The sequence below is a fragment of the Temnothorax curvispinosus genome, unplaced genomic scaffold (genome assembly GCF_003070985.1).
Source record: "Temnothorax curvispinosus isolate PA1 unplaced genomic scaffold, ASM307098v1 QBEX01000021.1, whole genome shotgun sequence".
In the NCBI taxonomy this organism is placed as follows: Eukaryota; Metazoa; Arthropoda; class Insecta; order Hymenoptera; family Formicidae; genus Temnothorax; species Temnothorax curvispinosus.
In genome coordinates, this window is record NW_020209801.1 from 74,257 (window position 1) to 82,330 (window position 8,074).

Sequence of the window (8,074 nt, forward strand, 5' to 3'; positions counted from 1 at the left end):
GGGAAAATAGTCCATTATAATAAACTTTTTCTCAGTCGATCTGTTCAAGCAGTTAAGGAATCCGAACCAATAAATAACTAGTCCAGACCCGAATCTGTTCCAGTAGTTTCCAGTTTCGCATTGTTTTATATTCTTCATGTGTTTTTAATACATGAATTATTACTTATTTGAAAATTAATAATTAGTGGATAAGGAATAATCACATTGTCAGGTAAATTTTTTATTTTAAAAATAATAATTGGTTTAATATAAATAATTTAATTATTGCAGAGATAAACATGATTTAAAAAACATGTTAATATTATATATATGTATATATACGATATATATGTGTATTTATATCCACTTAACATAGAGAATCGCAAGAATAACATTAAATATAATAAATACGTATTTAATCAATACATATTTAATAAATTTAAAAAATAGGAGACAATAGTTCTATATTATAGATAACTATTATTACATTTAATGTTATAGCGATTCTCTATATAATACGAATATAAATACACATATATGTATATTTGTAAAAAATAAGAGGTTTTATATATATATATATATATATATATATATATATATATATATGGGGCGTTCTCTGTCAAAAAAGCCACCCCCCTGCCCACTTCAATTTTTGAGATAAAATGCTCTAAAAAAGCTTAAAATTTTTGTTGAAGAGTCTATTTTTTGATGCCGTATAGCGTTTTTAAAAATTCAAAATGGCGGACCCAGAATCGCGATTAAAATGGAAAAAGCCATTAAAAACACGATAATATTAGGCAACAAATTTTAAATTTTGTCGATTACATGAGTGTGAATAGTCATTTTCGATGTATTTTTGCCTGCTGAACACGTTGTCCAAATTCGGCTAGCACGTCACAATTTTGAGAAAATGGCCTCAAAGTTGTAAAAATGACATTTTTGATGGTTTTCGTGACGTTGTAGCACGGCAGCAAATTTTTTTTCTCAATTTCATTAATGCCACGCGAAAGTACCAACTTTTAGCTTTCAAAGGTCACATGGCGTTTGCTGAAAATTCAAAATGGCGGATTAAATATGGCCGTAATGCAGAAATGTCACTTGATTCGGATGAAACTCGGTACTAGGGGGTTTTTGAGGTCGCTAATTCCGAATGTAAAGTCAAAATTTAGAAATTCAAAATAGCGGATTAAATATGGCCGCCCGTAATGCAGAAATGTCACTTGATTCGGATAAAACTCGGTACTAGGGGGTTTTTTGAGGTCGCTGATTCCGAATCTGAAGTCAAAATTTGGAAATTTAAAATGGCGGATTAAATATGGCCGCCCATAATGCAGAAATGTCACTTGATTTGGATGAAACACGGTACTAGGGGGTTTTCGAGGTTCCTGATTCCGAATGTGAAGTCGAAATTTGGAAATTCAAGATGGCGGATCCAATATGGCCGACCGAAATGCAAAAAAGTCTCTAACAATAATTTTGCATTGGTTGTTATAACTATTATTACGATTTTTCCTTGAAGTAATGGATAGTTTAGTTAGTTAATAATAACACGAAAGGAAGCGATGAGAGCCGTACATGCTTTTACAGAATTGCTTTTCCGGTGGTTCTTCAGTCGTTGAATGCGAATTTATAGCTACAAACACGTATTTTTGAAAGAAAGTACCATAAAATCATTCAAACTATCCTGTCGGTCTCAGAGCGACAAATTTTGGCGCTACTGAAGCGACAGTTTTTTTTCACGTGAATCAAGTGACATTTCTGCATTACGGGCGGCCATATTTAATCCGCCATTTTGAATTTTTAAATTTCGACTTCAAATTCGGAATTAGCGACCTCGAAAACCTCCTAGTACCGAGTTTCATCCGAATCAAGTGACATTTTTGCATTACGGCCATATTTAATCCGCCATTTTGAATTTTCAGCAAACGCCATGTAACCTTCGAAAGCTAAAAGTTGGTACTTTCGCGTGGCATTAATGAAATTGAGGAAAAAAATTTGCTGCCGTGCTACAACGTCACGAAAACCATCAAAAATGTCGTTTTTACAACTTTGAGGCCATTTTCTCAATATTGTGACGTGCTAGCCGAATTTGGACAACGGATTCGTGTTCAGCAGGCAAAAATACATCGAAAATGACTATTCACACTCATGTAATTGACAAAATTTAAAATTTGTTGCCTAAATATTATCGTGTTTTTAATGGCTTTTTCCATTCTACTCGCGATTCTGGGTCCGCCATTTTGAATTTTTAAAAACGCCATACGGTATCAAAAAATAGACACTTCAACAAAAATTTTAAGTTTTTTAAGAATATTTTATCTCAAAAATTGAAGTGGGCAGGGGGGTGGCCTTTTTGACAGAGAACGCCCCATATATATATATATATATATATATATATATATATAAATTTAATTCGTTGTTATTGTCAATTTGTGAATAATTAAAAAATAAAAAATGGAAATTTTTTGCCAATACTTGCTTATCACTACAAAATGCATGATATCAGTACAAAATTACCTTTTTCAAAAAAAGGCTCCAAGTACACGCGCAATGTATGTTGTAAATCTAAAAATCTTAAATGGTAGTAGCTTTATTTCTTCCTAACAAAATAATTCACAAAATTGTGTTACCTAACTCAACCCAAGTGATATGTATAGTAGCTTTATTTCTCCCTAACAATAAATAATTCACAAAATTGCGTTACCTAATTCAACCTAATTCAACCTAAGTAATACGTATTTCAAAAAAAAATGTGAAATCTGTAAATTGCGCCAATTGCAAAGAGAATATATATACTTTGAAAAATAATTGTTGTGCAACTACTTTTAAAAAATAAAACAAAATTGTGTTACCTAACTCAGCCCAAATAGTATGTATCTTTGTATTCCTGAGAGTTTTTCTATCAACCCAAGTGGTAGTAGTTTTAATTCTCCTTGATAAAATTATAATATTACAAAGAATTATTTTAATCACAAAGAATTAAAGAGGTAACATTATAAAATAAAAATATTTAATTAAAATAAAATAAATAAATTTTTCTTGTAAAAAACTTAGCGCTGTTTTTTTAAGGTTTAAACCTTTGCACAAGACTTTCGTATGGCAACGTAGTGTAACGAAACGTGGGTCAACGCACAAGAAACGTATCGGTTACGGCGTTAAGCGTCGTCTACAATGGCAGCAGGAGTATGCAGTAAGACGTAAGCAGTAAGCTATTCTATTGACCAATCACAGTCGATTATTCTTGAATTGTAAAAATCCCATTAGTCAATAACTTACTGCTTACGTCTTACTTTATACTCCTGCTGCCATTGTAGATGACGCGTTATACGTCAATACGTTTCTTGTGCGTTGATCTACGTTACGTTACCATACGAAAATTTTGTGCGGAGGCTCTAACCGATACGTTTCTTGTGCGTTAATCCACGTTACGTTACGCTACTCTATCATACGAGAGTCTTGTGCGGAGGCTCTTATCCAGACAAATTTGCATAGCGCATAAACATAAGCGTAAGAAATTGATTGGTTTATATGTATATGTGCAAAAGAAAATAGACCAATCCATCTCTTTATGCATATGCTTATGCACCTATACAAGTTTGTCTGGGTTGACCTTAAAAAAACAGCGCTAAGTTTTTTACAAGAAAAATTTATTTATTTTATTTTAATTAAATATTTTTATTTTATAATGTTACCTCTTTAATTCTTTGTGATTAAAATAATTTTTTGTAATATTATAATTTTATCAAGGAGAATTAAAACTACTACCACTTGGGTTGATAGAAAGACTCTCAGGAATACAAAGATACATACCACTTGGGCTGAGTTAGGTAACACAATTTTGTTTTATTTTTTAAAAGTAGTTGCACAACAATTATTTTTCAAAGTATATATATTCTCTTTGCAATTGGCGCAATTTAAAGATTTCACATCTTTTTTTGAAATACGTATCACTTAGGTTGAATTAGGTAACGCAATTTTGTGAATTATTTTGTTAGGGAGAAATAAAGCTACTATACATATCACTTGGGTTGAGTTAAGTAACGCAATTTTAGTCCAGTCAAAATACGATTAGACCTAGAAAAAATTGCAACACAAGGTTTTATTACTTTTATTACGTCATTGTGTTCAGAAAAATATACTGAACAACATATTCAAATTCCGCCATTTTGCGCTATTCTTAAGTATGTTTTTTATTAACAATTTATAAACAAATTCGTTTTTCTCCACAAATACGATGAATTTTGAAATTTTTGTAGAGATCAAAGTTGTAGAACAAACAAATATCTACAAAAAATGTTTTTATAAATTTTTTGAAATATCTCATATTATTTGAGATATTTGCAACAAGAGCTACTAGGCTACGCGCGGAGCGGAGCGGAGAGTTCTAACAAGCACACGGCAGTCTCTACCGGTCGCTGCTAGTTCTCTAGGTTCTACAAGGAACTTGAGTTGGTTCTCGATACTAGTATATGTGTCTATGTATACACACACACACACATATATGTGTGTGTGTATATATATATATATATATACACTACCCTCCATAAGTTTGGAAACACTCTATGACAGATGCCGTACGTGCGACTATTTACAGATAAATAGTCGCACGGCAGCGATCTGTGCAGATTTTTGGTATGAATATATCGTAAGACGTTCAAATAATCATATATATTTCCACCTGGGACACTTGCAACACTTGTACATGCCGAAAATATGTCGGATGATTATTTCGCGACACCGAAGTGCTCGGAGTTGAATTTGTTGAACAGCGAATCACAAGTCACAGGTGCACCTTTGGGAAGTTCTCCAGCAAGAATGGAAACGTATCCCGACTGAACTCCAAAAATTGATCCACCGTATGCCGAGAATATGCAAGGCAGTCATTAAAGCAAAAGGTGTGGTTACTTTGAGGAATGTAAAAATTAATGGAAATTCTTGATTTTAAAAGCCTGTTGGATAACATATGTACTATTATGTACTATTTTCTGTATATTGCATTTTATAGAGTGTTTCCAAACTTATGGAGGGTAGTGTATACATATATGGGACAATCCACGTCACTTTTACCCCCCCTCTGTCCAAAATTGGTATGGACGGATTTTAATGACTAAGGGCGGAAAATGTTTGTCTTGAAAAGAGCTTTCAAAAGGCGTGTAACATATATGCGCAATTTAATATGGCGTCATAGTTATGGCTGCTTAAAGGGATAAATTCAAAATTTCAGATTCAACATGACGCCATGTTGAATTGCGCATATATGCCACACGCCTTTCGAAAGCTCTTTTCAAGACAAACATTTTCCGCCCTTAGTCATTAAAATTTGTCCATACCAATTTTGGACAGAGCGGGGGTAAAAGTGACGTGGATTGTCCCATATATGTATATATATATATATATATATATATATATATATATATATATATATTGTGTGTTTATACATAACACATATACTAGTAGTACATAGTATCGAAAACCGCAACTCAAGTTTCTTGTAGAACCTAGAGAACTAGCAGCGACCGGTAGAGACTGCCGTGTGCTTGTTAGAACTCTCCGCTCCGCTCCGCGCGTAGCCTAGTAGCTCTTGTTGCAAATATCTCAAATAATATGAGATATTTCAAAAAATTCATAAGAACATTTTTTGTAGATATTTGTCTGCTCTACAACTTTGATTTCTACAAAAATTTCAAAATTCATCGTATTTGTGGAGAAAAACGAATTTGTTTATAAATTGTTAATAAAAAACATACTTAGGGATAGCGAAAAATGGCGGAATTTGAATATGTTGTTCAGTATATTTTTCTGAACACAATGACGTAATAAAACCTTGTGTTGCAATTTTTTCTATGTACCCCCCCTTTTTTCCGTATTTTGACTGGACTATTTTGTGAATTATTTTGTTAGGAAGAAATAAAGCTACTACCATTTAAGCTTTTTAGATTTACAACATACATTGCGCGTGTACTTGGCGCCTTTTTTTACCTTTTTTTGAAAAAGGTAATTTTGTACTGATATACAAAACATCGAGTTTTAAAAAGAAACAAATAAATTGAAAGAATTTTATTAACAAATGTACGCATTTTCATAATTTATTCTTTCAATAACAATAATGAGCACTGTTCGTGATCTAGAAAATATTAAATGAGAAAAAGTTTTAAGCTATAATTATCTTATGAAATTATTTGTGATTTTACATTTTATTTATCAAATTGCATTCAGAATTACGACATATTAGAAAGTTTATACATACCGCTCCGTTTTGGAACGTTGAGTTTGACTGATGTATTTGTAACCATGTAATCCTGTGTTGCGGCAAAATTCGGCGGCCTGCCTCTTTAGGATGTTCCAACATTTCGCATTTGCGACCGATACCTGATGTCGAATTTGCATCCCACTTTTTTTCATGTTTAATTTTATTATTTGTAAACAAATTTTAATGTCACAGTTATTAATCGTGCCGAATAATAATACGCGGGAGGACAAATGAAGGAACAATGTAACGCTCTCCTCTTATAAGTACGTTAGCGTGTTAACTGCTGTATGTCATCGGACCGAGTAAATAGCAAAAGCACATAGTGCAATAGAACATGCGATGCGACATAAAAAATTCATTTGACCTTTCGTCGATTGGCGCGTGATAATTTCAACTTTTCTAGTTGCGATTTTATCCCTATGTAATTAATTATTAACCGATAAAAATGTCAAAGCACAACTAATGCGTACATTACAAATTCTCGTGCCACCTGTGATTATGTTCTTTTAAATTGGAATGCTCCGTTTACATTTCACGACAACAAAATATTTCCTTGATACCGATGAATATTAGCGATAACGCAGTGTACTTAGAGAAAACATAAAATGTATCGAGCGCTATTAAATGCTACCATTATGTACAAGAATAGGTATGCTTTATGTGACATATGGTTATGTGACATATGGTTTACTTTTTTGTAAGAAAAACTGGGAAAAAGATTACTTTTTCTTTATCTAGTCTAGAATGATCCGGTTCAATCTTTCCACGTGATTATTTTCAATCTAGTAATTATTTAAAAAATACATCGCAGATCAAAGTTAATTCTTTGAGAAGGATATTTTATAACTAATATAACTTCTTTCTAGGTAGAATTGCTTCCAAGATTCAAAAGTTACCATCCATTCCTTTTAAAGTAAATCATATACTTTTCATCTCTAGATTTATGACACAGATAAAAACGACATATAATACATACAATTATTTTAGATTAAATTTTAATAAATACACTATATATATTTCTCTATGAATAAAATTGGAATATTTATTAAAGTTATGTTAAATTTTAAAGATATTTTTAATGCATAATGTATGACTCATAAACACAAAATAAATGTGTGGTATTCAAAATTTACAAATAATGAAAAGACATTATTTACAACTGTTTTATTATATATTAAAGATCATATATATTAAAGATCTCTATTGCTTTGTGTAAGAATTGAGAGGCAAAGATCTTTTGCCTTTATAGCATTACGTGATATTTTCGGTATATTCACTCAAAACGATGTATAATTACTCGAAACTCGCCATCGGCAGGCAATATATCAGAATCTTTATCGAATCTCTGGTTAGCCAGGGTAATGATGTGTGCCCAAGCACACGGCATGCCTGCGGTGTTTAGCACTTTATCTACCTCCTCGAAGTTATTAATGACACTTGCTGAGTCAGGCGACAAAGCGAGACGCGGGCGACGTAACGGGGCGACGAGCGATGATCTTCAAAGTTTAATATCCACACGAGCAAAGAGTCGCTTTTGGTCGACCAGTCGCGGAGTCCTGCTACTCATAGGCTTCTTGTCGGGTGTATATTCATCTCGATATATTATTAAACCATTTCGTTCCCAATATCTCTCGACATGCTGGCGAATCGAGTGTCTTTGCGAGTGCAACTTTATTTCGACGGGTGTCAGACAGAAGTGGTCGGATCATAAAAGGAGTTCAAAAATCAATTTAGAGAAGACTAAAGTTTCGTGAAAAGTTAGTCCAATTGTAAGTCACATTATAAATCAGTGTGTCTTACACACACACACACACACACACACACACACACACACACACACACACA